The sequence below is a fragment of the Chelonia mydas genome, chromosome 2 (assembly GCF_015237465.2).
Source record: "Chelonia mydas isolate rCheMyd1 chromosome 2, rCheMyd1.pri.v2, whole genome shotgun sequence".
Classification (NCBI taxonomy): Eukaryota; Metazoa; Chordata; order Testudines; family Cheloniidae; genus Chelonia; species Chelonia mydas.
This window is the reverse complement of record NC_057850.1, coordinates 199,525,426-199,540,683: the sequence shown is the minus strand read 5'-3', so window position 1 is coordinate 199,540,683 and position 15,258 is coordinate 199,525,426. Positions and strand designations below refer to the sequence as shown.

Sequence of the window (15,258 nt, the reverse complement as noted above, 5' to 3'; positions counted from 1 at the left end):
TAGGCTTGGGACTTAGAACAACAGACAGGTGCAGGAGAAAAATACCTTAAGCATTTTTCTTCATCATAGGTCTCTGATCTGTAGAAGCAGATCCTAGCCCTATGCAGAGCTCTATTAAAATCAGTAGAGCTCTGTGTGGGTGCAGGGGCCCACAGCTCAGTTTTCAGCCTTAAAGATTAACCTTTACAGGCTGGGGACTGGATCTTTGTATGGACAGTGTCTAGCACATTGTGAGTGCTACAGTAATATAAACAATAAAATTGTACAGAGAAGCAGGAGACCAGTACTCAGTAGAATGAGTATTGTGTGCATGAATTACATAAGGGGCTATCCTGCATCATTACAATCAATGAGAGCTGTCCCATATGTTCAGTGGATGCAGGATCAAGCCCACAGTGAAAAAAAATTGTAAATATCCCTACTCTGTCAACACTTTCCTATAACTGCTTTCTACAACTAGTCTACTATCACTAAAAAAAATAAATAAAAATAAAGATGTAGATGCTTCTAAATTCCCACAGAAGTCAACAGGAATAGGAAGTGCTGAGCACACTTCTTAGGAGCCACTCAGTATCCCACAGATAATGATCCAGGTAATGCCTTTGACTAAGGCTTTGTCTACACTGGAACTTTGTCGGCAAAACTTTTGTCATTCAGGGGTGTTAAAAAAAACACATACACCCCGAATGACAAAAGTTTTACTGATGAAAAGTGCCAGTGTGAACAGTGCATTGTCAGCGGAAGAGCACTCCTGCCGACAAAGCTGCTGTCGCTCGTTGGGGGTGGAAGTTTTTGTCTGCAGGACAGCTCTCTCTTGCCGACAAACAGCAGCTACACTGCGCACCTTTTAGCAGCACAACTGTGTCGCTAAAAGGTGGGTAGTGTAGACAAAGCCTAAGTCACTCCTCCCTAGTATTTTAGGGCCTGATTTAGCAGGTGTTAAGCAGGCTTAACTTCTAATGATTTCACTGCAAGTTGAGGCAGTTCATCAGGTCAGGCCCATGATTAGTGACATACTCCTATGATGTAAACACTTTTTCAGACCCATCTTCTTACTACTCCTCTTCTTTTCAGAGAATCCATTTTTTGTTCCCAAATTAACTAAGGGCCTGCTCCCGTAGACTTCAGTGGTGCAGGATCAGGCCCTATAAGCCAAAACTACTCCTTGTGTTTCCCTGTTCATGTTTGTCTGCCACGAATGTCCCTGAGCTTGTTTTTTCTTTGCTTCTCCAGTTTTGGCATCCAGTTACTTTTCTTTCTAGTACGTAAGAGAAACGCATCAAGCTACAGCTCTTGTAGAAAGAACTTTCAGAGTCAATTTCCCCACACTATATCTGTGCCCCTCTTCCCCACCCCCAACTGTCTGGAAGACTGTGGTTGCACTATCTTGGTGCTTCTTATACAATTATTTTCCCCAACTCACCAGCACATTTTGAAGTGCTATATCTTTATTATGAATAATATTTTGAATTTACTGCACTTCTCATTCAGGCTTTTCAAAGTATTCTACACAGATAATAATACTTGCCTATCTCCATTTCCCAGCTTGGAAAACTAAAACAGAAAGTAGTAAGGACTCATAACTCCCACTGAAATCTGTGGGGGACGAATGTAAAAAAAAATCAGACCTGAAAGTGATGTGGAGTTGGAAATACAAACCAGCTCTGCCTATACCTATTTTCTGCTATAACCACTAAATAAAAGTGCCTCCCTTATTAGGGCTCTACACTTGCAAAATACTTTTCACCCTCCCAAGCCACCAAATTTTTCGCTCCACTGTCCTCTGATTTTAAAAAGAATGTCTTATTATTTGTTGGTAACATTATCTTATTACTGTTTTGAACTGTGTTTATGATTGACGTACGTGGCCATACTTTCTATGCCCACTGAGTGTTATATCTCAATCATTTACATCATGAGGGCTTTATCTTAAAAAAATAGGTGTGATTAATACTTTTGAGGAGTGCTGCAGGGTCAGGAAAGGGAATTTACATTCTCTATCCACAGAAAAGGTAGAATATGCAGAAGTGGTACAACCTCTCACATCACCAACTAATATGTCTCATTCTTTTTCTGGAATAACACTCTGACAGCCCTCCCACGATAGTACTGAGTCACACGTTGTCAACAAAGTTTGGTCCTGTCCTGGAGAGTAATATTCAGGTACTGACTATACCAGTTGCTTTGAGTTTCTCGATTTTAAGCTCTTTGGGCCTGGTACCATATCTTCCTATGTGTTTGCAGCCCCCAGCACAATGGGCTTCCGATCCTGACAGGGCCTGAGGCAAACCCTTAATACACACAATAATCAAGTGCCACTGTGCATTAGTGTTGGTCTTAAAAGTGGACTGCAATAAGTTAAACATTTTGTAGAAAAGTGTTGAAAATGACAAATTACTAATGAAACTTAATGTAATTAATTTTATATAGTGTCCTTGTATAAACATAGAATGTAAAAACGGCCATACTGGGTCAGACGAAAGGTCCATCTAGCCCAATATCCTGTCTTCAGACAGTGGCCAATGCCAGGTGCCCCAGAGGAAATGAACAGAATAGGTCATCATCAAGTGAGCCATCCCCTGTCGCCCATTCCCAGCTTTTGGCAAACAGAAGTTAGGACACCATCCCTGTCCATTCTGGCTAATAGCCATTAGCTATAAAGAGGTTCCAAATGGTTTACAGAGAGGTGGAATAGAGAGAAGATGCTTTACACAATTGATTACTGTGAAGCACTCACCAGCAATGCTTCCTAGTGATCAGGCCAGGGTGTGGCAGGTTCTCTTCCTATCAGACATTCCCCTTTCTCAGTATAGCCCGTAGGTGCTGACTCCATGGGTGCTTCGGGGCTGGAGCACCCACTGGAAAAAAACAGTGCGTGTGGAGCACCCAACAGCAGCCCCCATCAGCTCCCCCCAGTGCCTCCCGCCCTTGGGCAGGCCACACTGATCAGTGCCTCCCCCTCCCTCTCAGCACCTACTGCCTGCCACAGAACAGCTGTTGGGGGCAGAGGGGAGGAGCGAGGGCGGAGCACACTCAGGGGAGGGGGTGGAGCTGGGCAGGAAGAGGCGGGGCAGAGCGTGGATGGGAAGAAGCAGGGCGGGTGTGGGGCATTGGGGGAAGGAGTGGAGTAGGGGTGGGGCCTGGGCAGAGCCAAGAGGGAACACCCCCCGGTAGATTAGAAACTCGGCACCTATAGTATAGCCCCAGCATGTAGGGATCTGTCCTTTTTGCAACTCAGCCCTCCAGCCGGATCACACATTCATGTCTGCCTTTCAGGAGAGACATAAAGAGTTAAACAATGTGCAAGTCTTCGGAGTCATCAAGGGCTTCCGGGCTCCCCCTTGGGTCGGGATATTTGGGTCTGCACCCTTAACGCCTTCAGGATCTTCCCCAACTAAGTTCCCTGTTAAAGTATAGACTTCTGTCATTGTCCATTCTTAAGGGGCCCAACCTCTTCATTGGGTGCCAATCCAGGGTCCAGTGGTGGACAGCTAAGATCTGCCCCTTGGGGTGCTATGCAGCAATCTTCCTGGATCACTGCCTACCGGTGTTCCCCCAGCGTAAAGTAAAGCACTGAATACAAAATTAAAGCTTCTTTCACCAGTCCCTCCTTTGCAGGCATGGTCAGGTCAATATCTCCAAACCTCAAGCAGCAAGAGCCCCTGGGGCACTACTTCCCAAGAGCTCAGGTCTGCTTCCTTCCACTGCCTGCCTCTGAGCTGCTCTACTTCCCTATTTAAGCTCCACCTCCAGCTTGTGTAGGCTTTACAGGAGCGGCTCGGTGAGGCCACCTGGGCCCAGAGCTGCTTTTTAACCCTTTCTTCTCCCGTGTGGGGTTTTTATGCCCCATCACATACCCTCCGCTTCAAAATAGGATGCAGGGTTGTTTCCTCTGCTCTCCTTCTTAGGGAGGTTGGAGGGGGGAGGGGAGGAGAATCAGCATTTTGGTGGGCCGTCCCAGCTCGGTGGAGTACCTGAAAACTATATGGCTGTAAGGAGAGGTACCACTGCATAAAATTCTTTGGTTGGCATCCTTCATGAGGTTCAACCAGCGAAGAGGTGTGTGTTCAATTACTAATGAGAATGGGTTTGCCAACAAATAGCACCTTAAGACATTCACAGCCCATTTCACAGCTAATGGTTATTTTTCTGTGTCTGAATAGGCTTCTTCCTGGGGGAACACTTTTCTACTTATATAGAGAATTGGGTGTTCCTCTCCCTCAGCCTTCTGGGAAAGGACTGTTCTATGTCCTTCAGCGGAGGCATCTGTTTGTAGTGTGAACATTTTGGAAAAATCTGGTTGAAAACTTAGCGGTTCCTGACAGAGAGTCTTTTAGATTCCAAAATGCCCTGTCGTAGACTCCAGACAAAATTATTTTCCTAGGACTGGTGTCCTTCACTAGGTCCGTGAGGGGTGCTGCAGTCATGGCAAAGTCTGGTACAAAATGCCCATAGCAGCTTACTAGGCCCCCAAAAGTGTCACACCTGTTTTATTTTTGTCAGGATGGGCCAAGTTGCTAAGGCCTGTAGTTTGCCAATTCATAGTCGTAACTTACCCCTTCCTATGGTATAACTAAGATAAGTAACTTCCAGTTTGCCATCTTACGTGGGTTCACAGTGAATCCTGTACTCCTCAGAGTCTGTAGGATGGAGGTAACATGTCATATGTGGTTGTTCCATTTACAGCTGTAAATCACAATGTCATCTGTTTATGCTGCAGCGTATTGACCATGTAGTTATAGCACATGATCCATCTGCCATTGGAAAGTGGCTGCTGGCCCATGGAGGCAAAATGGCATAGCTCGCAATTGGTACAGAACAAATGGAGTAGCGAAAGCTGTCGTTTCCTGAGACTCTGAGAATCTGCCAGTACCCCTTCCTGAGGGCTAGAGTGCAGATATACTTGGCAGCTCCCAGCCTTTCTAGTGAACTAATCTACCCTGGGCATACGGTAGGCATCAAACTTGGATATTATATTTACTTTTCTGAAATCAAAAAGAAGAACAGGTCATCCCATCTGGTTTTGGTACCAGCACAATGGGACTTCATTACCACTGCAAGACTCTTCCACTACCCCTGGTCTAACACGGCTCATGGCTCAACTTTTTCCGGCACCGGTGGGTGCTCGACCCCCGCCCCCACCCTTGCCCCACCTCCATTCCAACCCCTTCCCCAGAGTCCCCGCCCAAACTCCGCCCCCTCCCTGCTCCTATTGGACTCCTTCCCCAAATCCTCACCCCGGCCCCGCCTCTTCCCTGAGCTCGCTGTGTTCCCCTCCTCCCCCTCCCTCCCAGCGCTTGTGTTTCACGGCGGGAAGCGCTGAGAGGTAGGGGGAGAAGCGGGGACGTGGGGCGTTCAGGAGAGGAGGCGGAGTGGAGGTGAGCTGGGGCAGAGCGGGGAGCTGCCACTGGGTGCAGAGCACCCACCAATTTTTCCCCGTGGGTGCTCCAGCCCCAGAACACCCACGGAGTTGGTGCCTATGCTCATAGCTCCTCTTGAACGGTGTCCCACATCTTTCATGGGAGTGGTTGTGGGTTTTCAAGGACCCATTTGTGATGCGTTCCCCCAGGGTGCCCCCTGGAACTGGGGTACCACTGAGCCCTCTGACTCATCAGTCTGGGCTCTCTCTCACACTGTGTTGCTGTGACAAGCTGCAGACCCACTCCCAGTCCTACACTTCCACCAGCATTCACACAGGCAGGGACACACCCAGCTGCAGTTACATGCAGGCTGTCTGACCAGACACTGCATGAAGCAACAATAGAGAGGCTACAGCCAAGATAACCCCAGCTCCCCAGGCATGACCCCCACCCCAGAATATAAACCCAAAATTATATTGTTTTGTGCTGCACAGGGAACTGTACAGAGTAAACTCAAAGAATTCATTCCTCCCTCAGTGTGGAGAAGAAATGCAACAGCCTTTGTCCCTTGAGCTAAGATTCCCAAGCACTTCAGTCCAAACTTACTGGTTTAGATTAAAACATAAAATACGTTTATTAACTACAAAAAGATTGATTTCTTTACTATTACTTAAAATCTAAGCAGATTACCTGGTAAATAAACAAAAACACAAACAAAGCCTAAAATAATAGAAAGATAGGATATGAATTAGCAAATTTTCACCCTGACTGATGATACAAACAGGCTTGCAGATTCTCAGGGGACAAGCTACATTTGCTTTGCAGCTTGGGATCCTCCCCCCCCCCCGTTCCAAGCCCTTTTTGTTAGGAGCTTCTCTTGGCTGTTCAGTTGTGGGGGAGTGAAGAACCACAGATGATGTCACTCCCTGCCTTATATAGCTTTAGCATATGGTGGGAACCCTTTGTTTCAAACTTGGTTCCCAGACTAGTTTGTGGAAAAATACCTCCCAAAATGGAGTCCAGAGTCATGTGGGGTGGTCACAGTCCCTTGCAGCCCTTGCATACCTTGTCAAGTCATGGCAGCCATTACTTACAGGCAGTTTAGAACATTATCAGGAAGGCTTACTAGGTGGAGGATAAGCTTCTCCTGAGGCCTGTTATTCCTAATGGTCCTTTACCTTGCATAGGCCCTTGACAGCTGGCTATCTAGACTGGAAGCATTTTTCCTAGTGGGTGTCACCCACGTGTGACTACATTTGAAATACAGATACATAGTCAATATTCATTACTTTGGGTACAAAAATGATACATGCATACAAATAAGATAATCATATTCAGAAAATCATAACTTTTCCAATGACACCTTACCGTCTCATACAAAATGCATCATAATTATGCCGTAATTATATCATAATAATATCACTATGAAGAATATGGGGTGTAGTGTCACACTGTTGTTTTGGTTCTGTGGCTGTGTGATAATAAGCCAGGTTAGTGTGTCTCGGAAAGGTTGAAAATACTACAGTAAAGGATACGATCTGCTGCTGCATTTGGGCTGTCTGTTCTGATTGAAGCTCTTCTCCCATCGGTATAGCTCAGGATTCTTGGGTTATGGGTGCTTGAGGGCCTAGTCCACGTTTGGGTGGATAGGGTATTATAAGGAGACCTTCTTGATCTTTCCTGGCTTTTGAAAGGTTAACATCATACACTTATTTCCCTTTTCTTCCCTGGCTATCAGATTTCATAGTTGACAGGTCCCACTTGTTTCATGACGTTGAACAGCTCCTGCCAGCAGACCAATAATCTTTACTCTGAACTCAATAATAGCAATAATAGTACCTGTAAACAGGTCTAAATTCTCATAGATAGTCCCTTGGTTATAGGTCTTTCTTGGTTCTGTTGGGCTTTCAATAAGTTTTCTTTTGTAAAGTCCCCTAAAGTCTTAAGCTTGTCTCACACCTGGAGTACGTACTGCACTATGTTCATCACCTTTGGTCCTTGTTCGTCCTTTATGCTTCTCGGGGAAGGTCTAAAATCCCATGAGATTTGAGCTCCTATAAGGAAGGCAATGGAAGAATCCCATGGATGCCTGTGGAACCTCTCTGATGATAAACAACATTGTGGAAATAACTGGTCCCAGTGACAGGGGTCTGATGCTACAAATTTCCTCAGCATCTTTTTCAGCGTCTGATTAAACTGCTCAACCCATCCATCCATTTAAGTGTGGTAAAGTGATGTACTTAGTGTCTTAACCCTTAACAGATCACCATAGCTCTTTCATTAGATGTGACACAAAATTAGTTCCTTGATCAGTCAGGATCTCTTTTGGTATACTTGAGCAAATAACTTCATAAACTTGGCTATGATGGTTGCCACATTTATAGAGCAGAGGGGGATGGCTCCGGATACTGGGTTGTATGCTCTAGAACTTCCAGGATATGCTGGTACCCTGCCTCTCTTTTCTCCTGCAGTCCCACTAAGTCCATCCCAGTTCCTTCAAATGGTATCCCCACTATAGGAACATGATTAAGGGGCTTTCGGGGTCCTCTTGGGTCCAGACAGTTGTCATGGTGCACAATAGTCCTTGACTTCCATGTGCACTCCCAGACAATAGCTCCTATTCATCACCTGTTTGAGTGTTTTATTCACACCAAGTGAATGCACATGGGGTCAAGTGAGTGAGCCATAACACTTCTCACTGATACCTTCTTGGCATGAGGAGCTGTATTGTCATCTCTTTGATTTGGTGGTCCTGTTCCAGCCGATATAACTGTTCTCTCCTAAATTCAAAAGTGAAGCCATTGTTTTAGCAGCTGAGTATCCACTTCTTCGCCATTGATCATTGCCACTTGATCATAGACCCATCATAGCATCTGGTCATCTCTCTGTTCTCTTATGAAATCTTCATCTCTGGCTAGAAGCTCTACATCTAATGGGCATTTGGTCTAATTCTTTGGGATAGAGGGAGGGCCCCTTGTCCAAGAGGTCCCTCTGTTTCACCTAATCCCACCAGTTACTTTCATCCCATGCCTTGGGACTGGTTTTCCGCTGGCCCCAGTATAGCTACGCCCCGTAGTCTTGGAAGGAAATTGGTCAGCAGCCATGTGATTGTCCATTACATTTACATCTTCTGTCAATGTCTCGTATCGATGCCTCACCACCCAATCTCTACCCAGATCCTCCCAGCTGGGGGAAAACTGTTCTATTACTATTTGCTCAGCCATCTGCACCCTGGTCCTCCTCTCTGGTTGGAGCCAGCACCAGCAGCATACTTTGAGTTTCTGGCCACTACCCAGCGCTGGGACCCCGGTGGATATCTGTGACTGTGGAAGCAATGACAATGTTTCAGCCACTATAGGGAACATGCCTGGGTGGGCTAAATAATCCAAAATGGTGGCCTTGACACGAATATAGTCTTGTGTGGTGACTGGGTCAAGTCCCCTGTAGGCAGCCTGGGATGCTCTCAAGTATGGAGTCAGCAAAATAGCCCAGTGTTTGGGCATCCATTGTGCTGCAGTTGCTGCCCATTTGAATGTAACCAAAAATACCTCAGGTTCATCCTCTGGCCCCATCTTTCTTAACTTCAATGGTATTGTAGTGGCCAGGATTGCATTAGGTGCTCCTGTGGAAGGATTCGCCACCGCCCCCTGTGGATGTACCGGAGTCAAACACCTGTTGAACAAGACACTGTTGTTGTTCTTGTTGCTGTACGACCAGCTCTTGAACAAGCAGCTGCGGTTGTATTGCTTGTTGCTGCTGCTGGGTGCCCTTCCGCTGTAATGGTTGGTGGTGTGCTGCTGCTCCGCCTGTTGCTGCTGGTTATCTGTCACCCACTTCAACAGCTTCTCCATGTCTATCTTCTTGTTATCCCTGTCTAGTTGGTGAGGTAAGGTTTTTTTTTTCTTCTCAACGAGATAATCCCCTATAGCAGAGCTGGGGTTAGTTTGTCCACATTCTGCATCAGTTGTGAAGAGAAACACTCACCGTGCCTCCTTGTGGTCAGACTAGGGCGTAACAAGCTGCCTTCCACCCAGTCGTTCCTCTTCTCACTATAGCTCTACCTCATAGAAGTCTGTCCTTTTTGTGACACTGCGCTCCAGCTGGATCATACATTTAAGTCCACCTCTTTCAGGGTACATATAAATAGTCCAATAATGTGGAAGTGTTCAGAAGTCATAAGGGCTTCAGAGCTTCCCCCTTGTGTCAGGATCTTAGGGTGAGGACCCTTGCATGTTCAGGATCTTCCCGAACTAGATTCCCAGCTAAGGAATAAACTTTGGTCATTAGTCCTTCTTTAGGGGCTGGTAGGGGAGCCCAGGTCCACCTCACCACTCGATTGCGATCCAGGACTCAGTGGTAGGCCGCTGAGACCTGCACTTTGGGGTCCTGTGTAGCTGCCTCCCTGAATTGCCTCCTACCAGTGTCCCCTTCTCCCCAGGGTAAAGTAAAGAAGCAGAACAAAAAATTAAAATTTCTGACTTTCAAAAGTCACCAGTCCCTCCTTTGCATACTTGGTCAGGACAGTGTCTCTAAGCCTCAGCCAGCAAGAGCTCCTGGAGTACTCCTTCCCAAGAGCATAGATCTGCTTCCTTCCACTTTCTTCCTCCCTCTGAGCTTCTGTGCTTCCCTTTTTAAGCTCTGCCTCCAGCTTGTGCTGGCTTTGTAGGTGTGGCAGGGTGGGGCTACTCCATAGCCCTTTCTTCTCCCTTGTGGGGTTTGTATATCCCATCACAACTACCAAAGCAAAAAGTGGGCAAAAAGTTTATGTGGGCAAAAAGTTTAAATTAGATGCCATCTGGAGAGAAGAGTAGAGTGTAAGCAAAAGGTCCTGAAATTTAGAAGTGGTAATGAAGTAAAGTATTTTTTAGAAATAATTACAGTGACCTGGAGAATGGAAGGATATACTACTAGAGGGAAAGGAAAGCTTGAAGAGAGTTGTGTGAATCCTAAATTAAAGAGACAAAGAGGAGGGTGATAAAAGCAAGTCATGGAGGTAGCAGATGGTGGGATGGAGCAAGTACTTGGAGAGTTTTGGAAAGTCAGGAAGGAACAATTATCTGAATTTGGAGTAAGATAAGAAGCTCCAAACGGACATGACAGTACAGGGTTGCTAGTAGATAATGCTATACATGAAGATGTAGAAATATGTTACTTCTAAATTGTTACAGTATAAATAAATAAAAACCATGCCTAACTAGCAAACGATCAGCATAACATCTGGTGTGGCAGGTAGGGCTATGTGCTAAATTAGGCTCTGATCCACACATGCTCTCCTTGAAAACAATGGGGCTACTCATAGTGGTAAAGTAAAGTGTTTGCACGATCGGGGCCTTAATCCCAATCTTGCAATTTTTTCTGTTCAGGCAGTCTGCCTGCATGGAACAAGTTACAGGATAATTTAAAGTTGTGATATTGTTTAAATATTTCTTTCCTTAGTCATATGTCTATTGTGCGTGTTGGAGAAGGCTTGGTGGCACGGTTTAGTGGAGACATAGTTCAAATCGTTTCTAAGGTTACAGATAATAACAAATAATACTGAAAATAATTTTTTGCAGTGCACCTCACAAAACCACTGCATAATTTAGCAATGCTGGCAATTTCTGCTGGTTCCAGCCTGCAATAACAGGGTTGCTACAAATCAGTAATGAGGTGTGTTGGCAAAGCTGTGTAGAATGCTTGCCGAATCCAGCTCATACTGAGCTGGATCCTATGTCAGTGGAAGCCTTTCCATTGACTGAATGGGAATTGGATCAGGTCCTCCACAGTACATCTGGCTGAAGTCAGTGCTATTCTTCCCAAACTTCATGGGTACCTTGCACTAAATTCATTCAGAAACTTTTTTAAGTATGTGTATAAACAGTCATTTCATTTTTCATGATAACTTGCTTCATGGAAAACATTTTCCATGCTTCACACCGTTTTGCACTAATTCAGTATGATTCTACTGGTTTCACATCAGTTGATTAAAAAACTTGCAGCACATATAGTTGCATTCTGTCTCTGAAGCAGAATATTAGCGATTTCCAAATGAAATGTTTTCTCAATTTTCATCTAATACAGTAAATAATTTGGCTTCTGTTTTGTTTCATAATTTATATGTACAAATATGTGAAGGAATATGTGCAGACTGGAACAGATTTTACTTTTCAGCACTAAAGAATTTGTGAGAGAGCCTCCATTTCAGTGGTTTTATTTACAGGGGATGTGAGATTGCTTACTGGAAAATCTTAGCTAACATAAAAAATATAACAAATTAATATTTACACTAAGCCATCTTGACTATATTTTATGCACTTCATCTGATCCCGCTTAAACAAATATATACTCACCCTTAGCATTGTATAACACTTTCATTTGACAGGTTTCAGAGTAGCAGCCGTGTTAGTCTGTATTCGCAAAAAGTAAAGGAGTACTAGTGGCACCTTAGAGACTAACCAATTTATTTGAGCATAAGCTTTCGTGAGCTATCGGATGAAGTGAGCTGTAGCTCATGAAAGCTTATGCTCAAATAAATTGGTTAGTCTCTAAGGTGCCACTAGTACTCCTTTACTTTCATTTGAGAAACCCCAAGGCCCATATCCTCACATGTATTCAGATTCCTAACTGGAGTTAGGCACCTAAATACCTTTGAGGATCTGGGCCAAAGTGCTCTACAAGGTAGATAACTATTAATCCCATTTTATAGTTCTGTATGTAAATGAGACACCCAGAGATGAAGTGGCTTGCACATAGTGAGTTAGAAGATGATTTTGGACTAGTGTTCCCAGTGTCTTCTCTAATCATGAGACCATGATGCTGGGTCATGGTGACGTGGTTAGCCGAAAGAGAAAAGCTCAAAAGCTTTGTGATGCAATCCAAATCTTGAAATGTACATTTAGTAGAGGTGAGTGAAAGGGATTAACTTTGTTTTGCGAAGTATTTTGAAAATTTTACCTCCTTTCCTTTCACCTATTTTTGTTATTTCATCTGTATCAGAATGCCACCCAAAGTAATGAGGTTTGGTTCATTGTGCAGATGAATTTAATTTCAGTGCAAGCAAAAATAGTTTGGTGGCTATTTCAGAAGCTCTTTTGCTAGGCTGGGAAGAGAAAGCACAAAAGGAAAGCACAAGGCAAGAAAAAGGAAAGATCAAGAGAGAAAATCATAGGAGAGGGGAACACAGGGTCGGGAAGACTTGTGAGTCCATTTCAAAGTTTGAAGGGGATAAAACCTAAAACCTCAATTCCGCAATTGATTCTGCATAGGCAAACTTATGTGTAGCCTACAACAGGGCTCTGTACAGGTTTAAGGCTCTGCCATGTGGATCCCATTGCAGTACCGAGACATATTTGACGGAATAGATTTCCATCTCATGTAGTTATCTTTTAGTGAACAGGCACACTGAATCTTTACTGTCCTTTCATTAGCTTCACGTCTTCATATCTCACTACTAAACAGTCATTTAAAGTCTATTTTTATAAAGTTTAAAATTCTTTATGTAGGAAAAAATAAATGTCTTCTTCCATGGATTGCTTTTTATCTCATTTACGTTTGGTAAGTTCCCAGCAGTTTAGACTCCTTGGGTGCTAGGAGAAGGCCTTTGACTGCAGTAACTGAACGTTATAATCATTTACTAGTAGTATTGTAGTTACAATATGGTAGTTGGTTGTAGTAACTTAAATGTAGTGACTTATTTGAGGCTGGACTTCCACCATCCTCTTGCAGTTCTGGGTTGCTGAAGCCTGATAATATCCTAATGCTCCTTGGAAGTCAAAAGGCCTGCATTTGAAGCACTCTGCAGTTGCTCCCCTGATGCTTAGAGGGTGACAAACCCTTTGCTCCTGACATAGTCTACTCTCAAATAGCAAGGAAATCTAGTATTATAATTTATAGCTTTTCTTTAAACTGGAATATAAATGCCTGCTTCAGAAGCACATATGCTAAAACTGGAACAACACAGAGAAGGTTATCACGACCCTTGCACAAGGATGACATAAATTTGTGAAGCAGTTTAAAGACAAAATATTATTACAGTAGTGGATGTTATAATATTGCAGTTATACTTGGAAATGATTTTGGGGGTTTTTTGGTTACATGTCTGTAAGAAAAAAGAAGAGAGTAATTGCAGTAATAAAAAGGAATGTTAGGCAATACCGCCATCGAAACAGAGAAGAAAAATAGCATTTTTTAAATTAAAAAAATTCTGCTGTCTGCCATTGAATGTTGGCTGTATATGATGCCTCTCATGAGTCAAAAGGCAGCAGAAGAGACATGTTACTGCTGCAAAGTCATTATATTAGTAAAACATATTTATGCAGTTTGTGTCATGGGAATCCTATTTTAATTTATACTTCTGAATTAGTTTTCTCTTGGCACTGTACAGCATAGCTTCAGGGTGCAATGGAAGAACAAAATACTAAGTTGGACAAGCACTGTATCCTCCAACAGTTCCAGATGCCTCAAAACAATAGATCAAAACTATTTAGCTGAAGTTTTTGAGAGACTGCGCATCTTCAGAAAAATTAAATTTCAGATAAATAGGAGATCAAACCCTGCAATGCATTGATTTGGGGCAAAATGACTATATCCAGTTACCTGTGGTCCAGAACAAAGAAGTCTGGTTATTTGGTTTTGATTAGTTTAGAGTAAATTTGGAGCTGAACATTACATTACATTATTGTTATAAAATTGAAATGATGAAATTAAAGCTTTTTCCATAGTGTCTTAAAAACTTGCCAACTTATAAATATCAACTATCCTACTCTATCCTTATTGCAAGCAATATTTGGAATACTTTAAAAATTAAGCAAAATTAATTTCGCTTAATCTAAGGGTATGCCTACACTATGAAATTAGATCGATTTTATAGAAGTCAGTTTTTAGAAACCGATTTTATACAGTCAATTGTGTATGTCCACACTAAGCGCATTAAATTGGCGGGGTGCGTCCTCTCTACCATGGCTAGCATTGACTTACAGAGCGGTGCACTGTGGGTAGCTTTCCTGCAGTCTCCGCTGCCCATTGGAATTCTGGGTTAAGCTCCCAATGCCTGATGGGGCAAAAACATTGTCGCAGGTGGTTTTGGGTACATGTCATCAGGCCCCTCTCCATTCTTCCCTCCCTCCATGAAAGCAATGGCAGACAATCGTTTCACGCCTTTCTTCCTGGGTTACCCATGCAGACACCATACCACGGCAAGCATGAAGCCCACTCAGCTCACTGTCACCGTACATCTCCTGGGTGCTGTTGGCAGACGCGGTACTGCATTGCTACACAGCAGCAGCTCCTTGCCTTCATGGCAGACAGTGCAGTAGGACTGATAGCCATCATACATCTCCTGGGTCATCCTGACAGACCTCGGTGAGGTTGATCAGGGCGCCTGGACAGACATGGCTATCCTCCTCTTAGAGCACCGAATGGGAGCCAGAGACTCCAGGTCATTCTCTTCTTTAAGTTTCATCTCATGGAGGTTCAGTCCTGCCTGGAATATCATGCCAGCTGGAGGCTTCTGCCTCAGGCTGCTCTCCCAGCCAGCAACACTGTGTGGTCGCACCAACCCCAGCCTACCCCTTGCTCCCATGGCTCATGAAGCCTGGACAGTAGTAAGGAGCAGTTCAGCTATAGGCTGAGCAAGTGCAGAATGGTGGTAGAATGTGCCTTTGGACATTTAAAAGCTTGCTGGCATTGTCTGCTGACTAGGTCAGACCTCAGCACAACCAACATTCCCATTGTTATTGCTGCTTGCTGTGTGCTCCATAATATCTGTGAGAGTAAGGGGGAGACATTTATGGCAGGGTGGGAGGTTGAGGCAAATCACTTGGCATCTGATTTTGAGCAGCAAGACACCAGGGCGATTAGAAGAGCACAGCAAGGTGCACTGCACATCAGAGAGGCTTTGAAAACCAGTTTCATGACTGGC

General features: G+C 44.2%; 1 non-coding gene across 1 annotated transcript; it reads left to right on the top strand.

Annotated features, from left to right (window-relative positions):
- The first annotated feature begins 13,259 nt into the window (after positions 1-13,259).
- LOC114020406 lies at positions 13,260-13,369 on the top strand. Its single transcript, XR_003565234.1, has one exon. It is a non-coding gene; the product is annotated as a U6 spliceosomal RNA (small nuclear RNA).
- Positions 13,370-15,258: the final 1,889 nt, after the last annotated feature.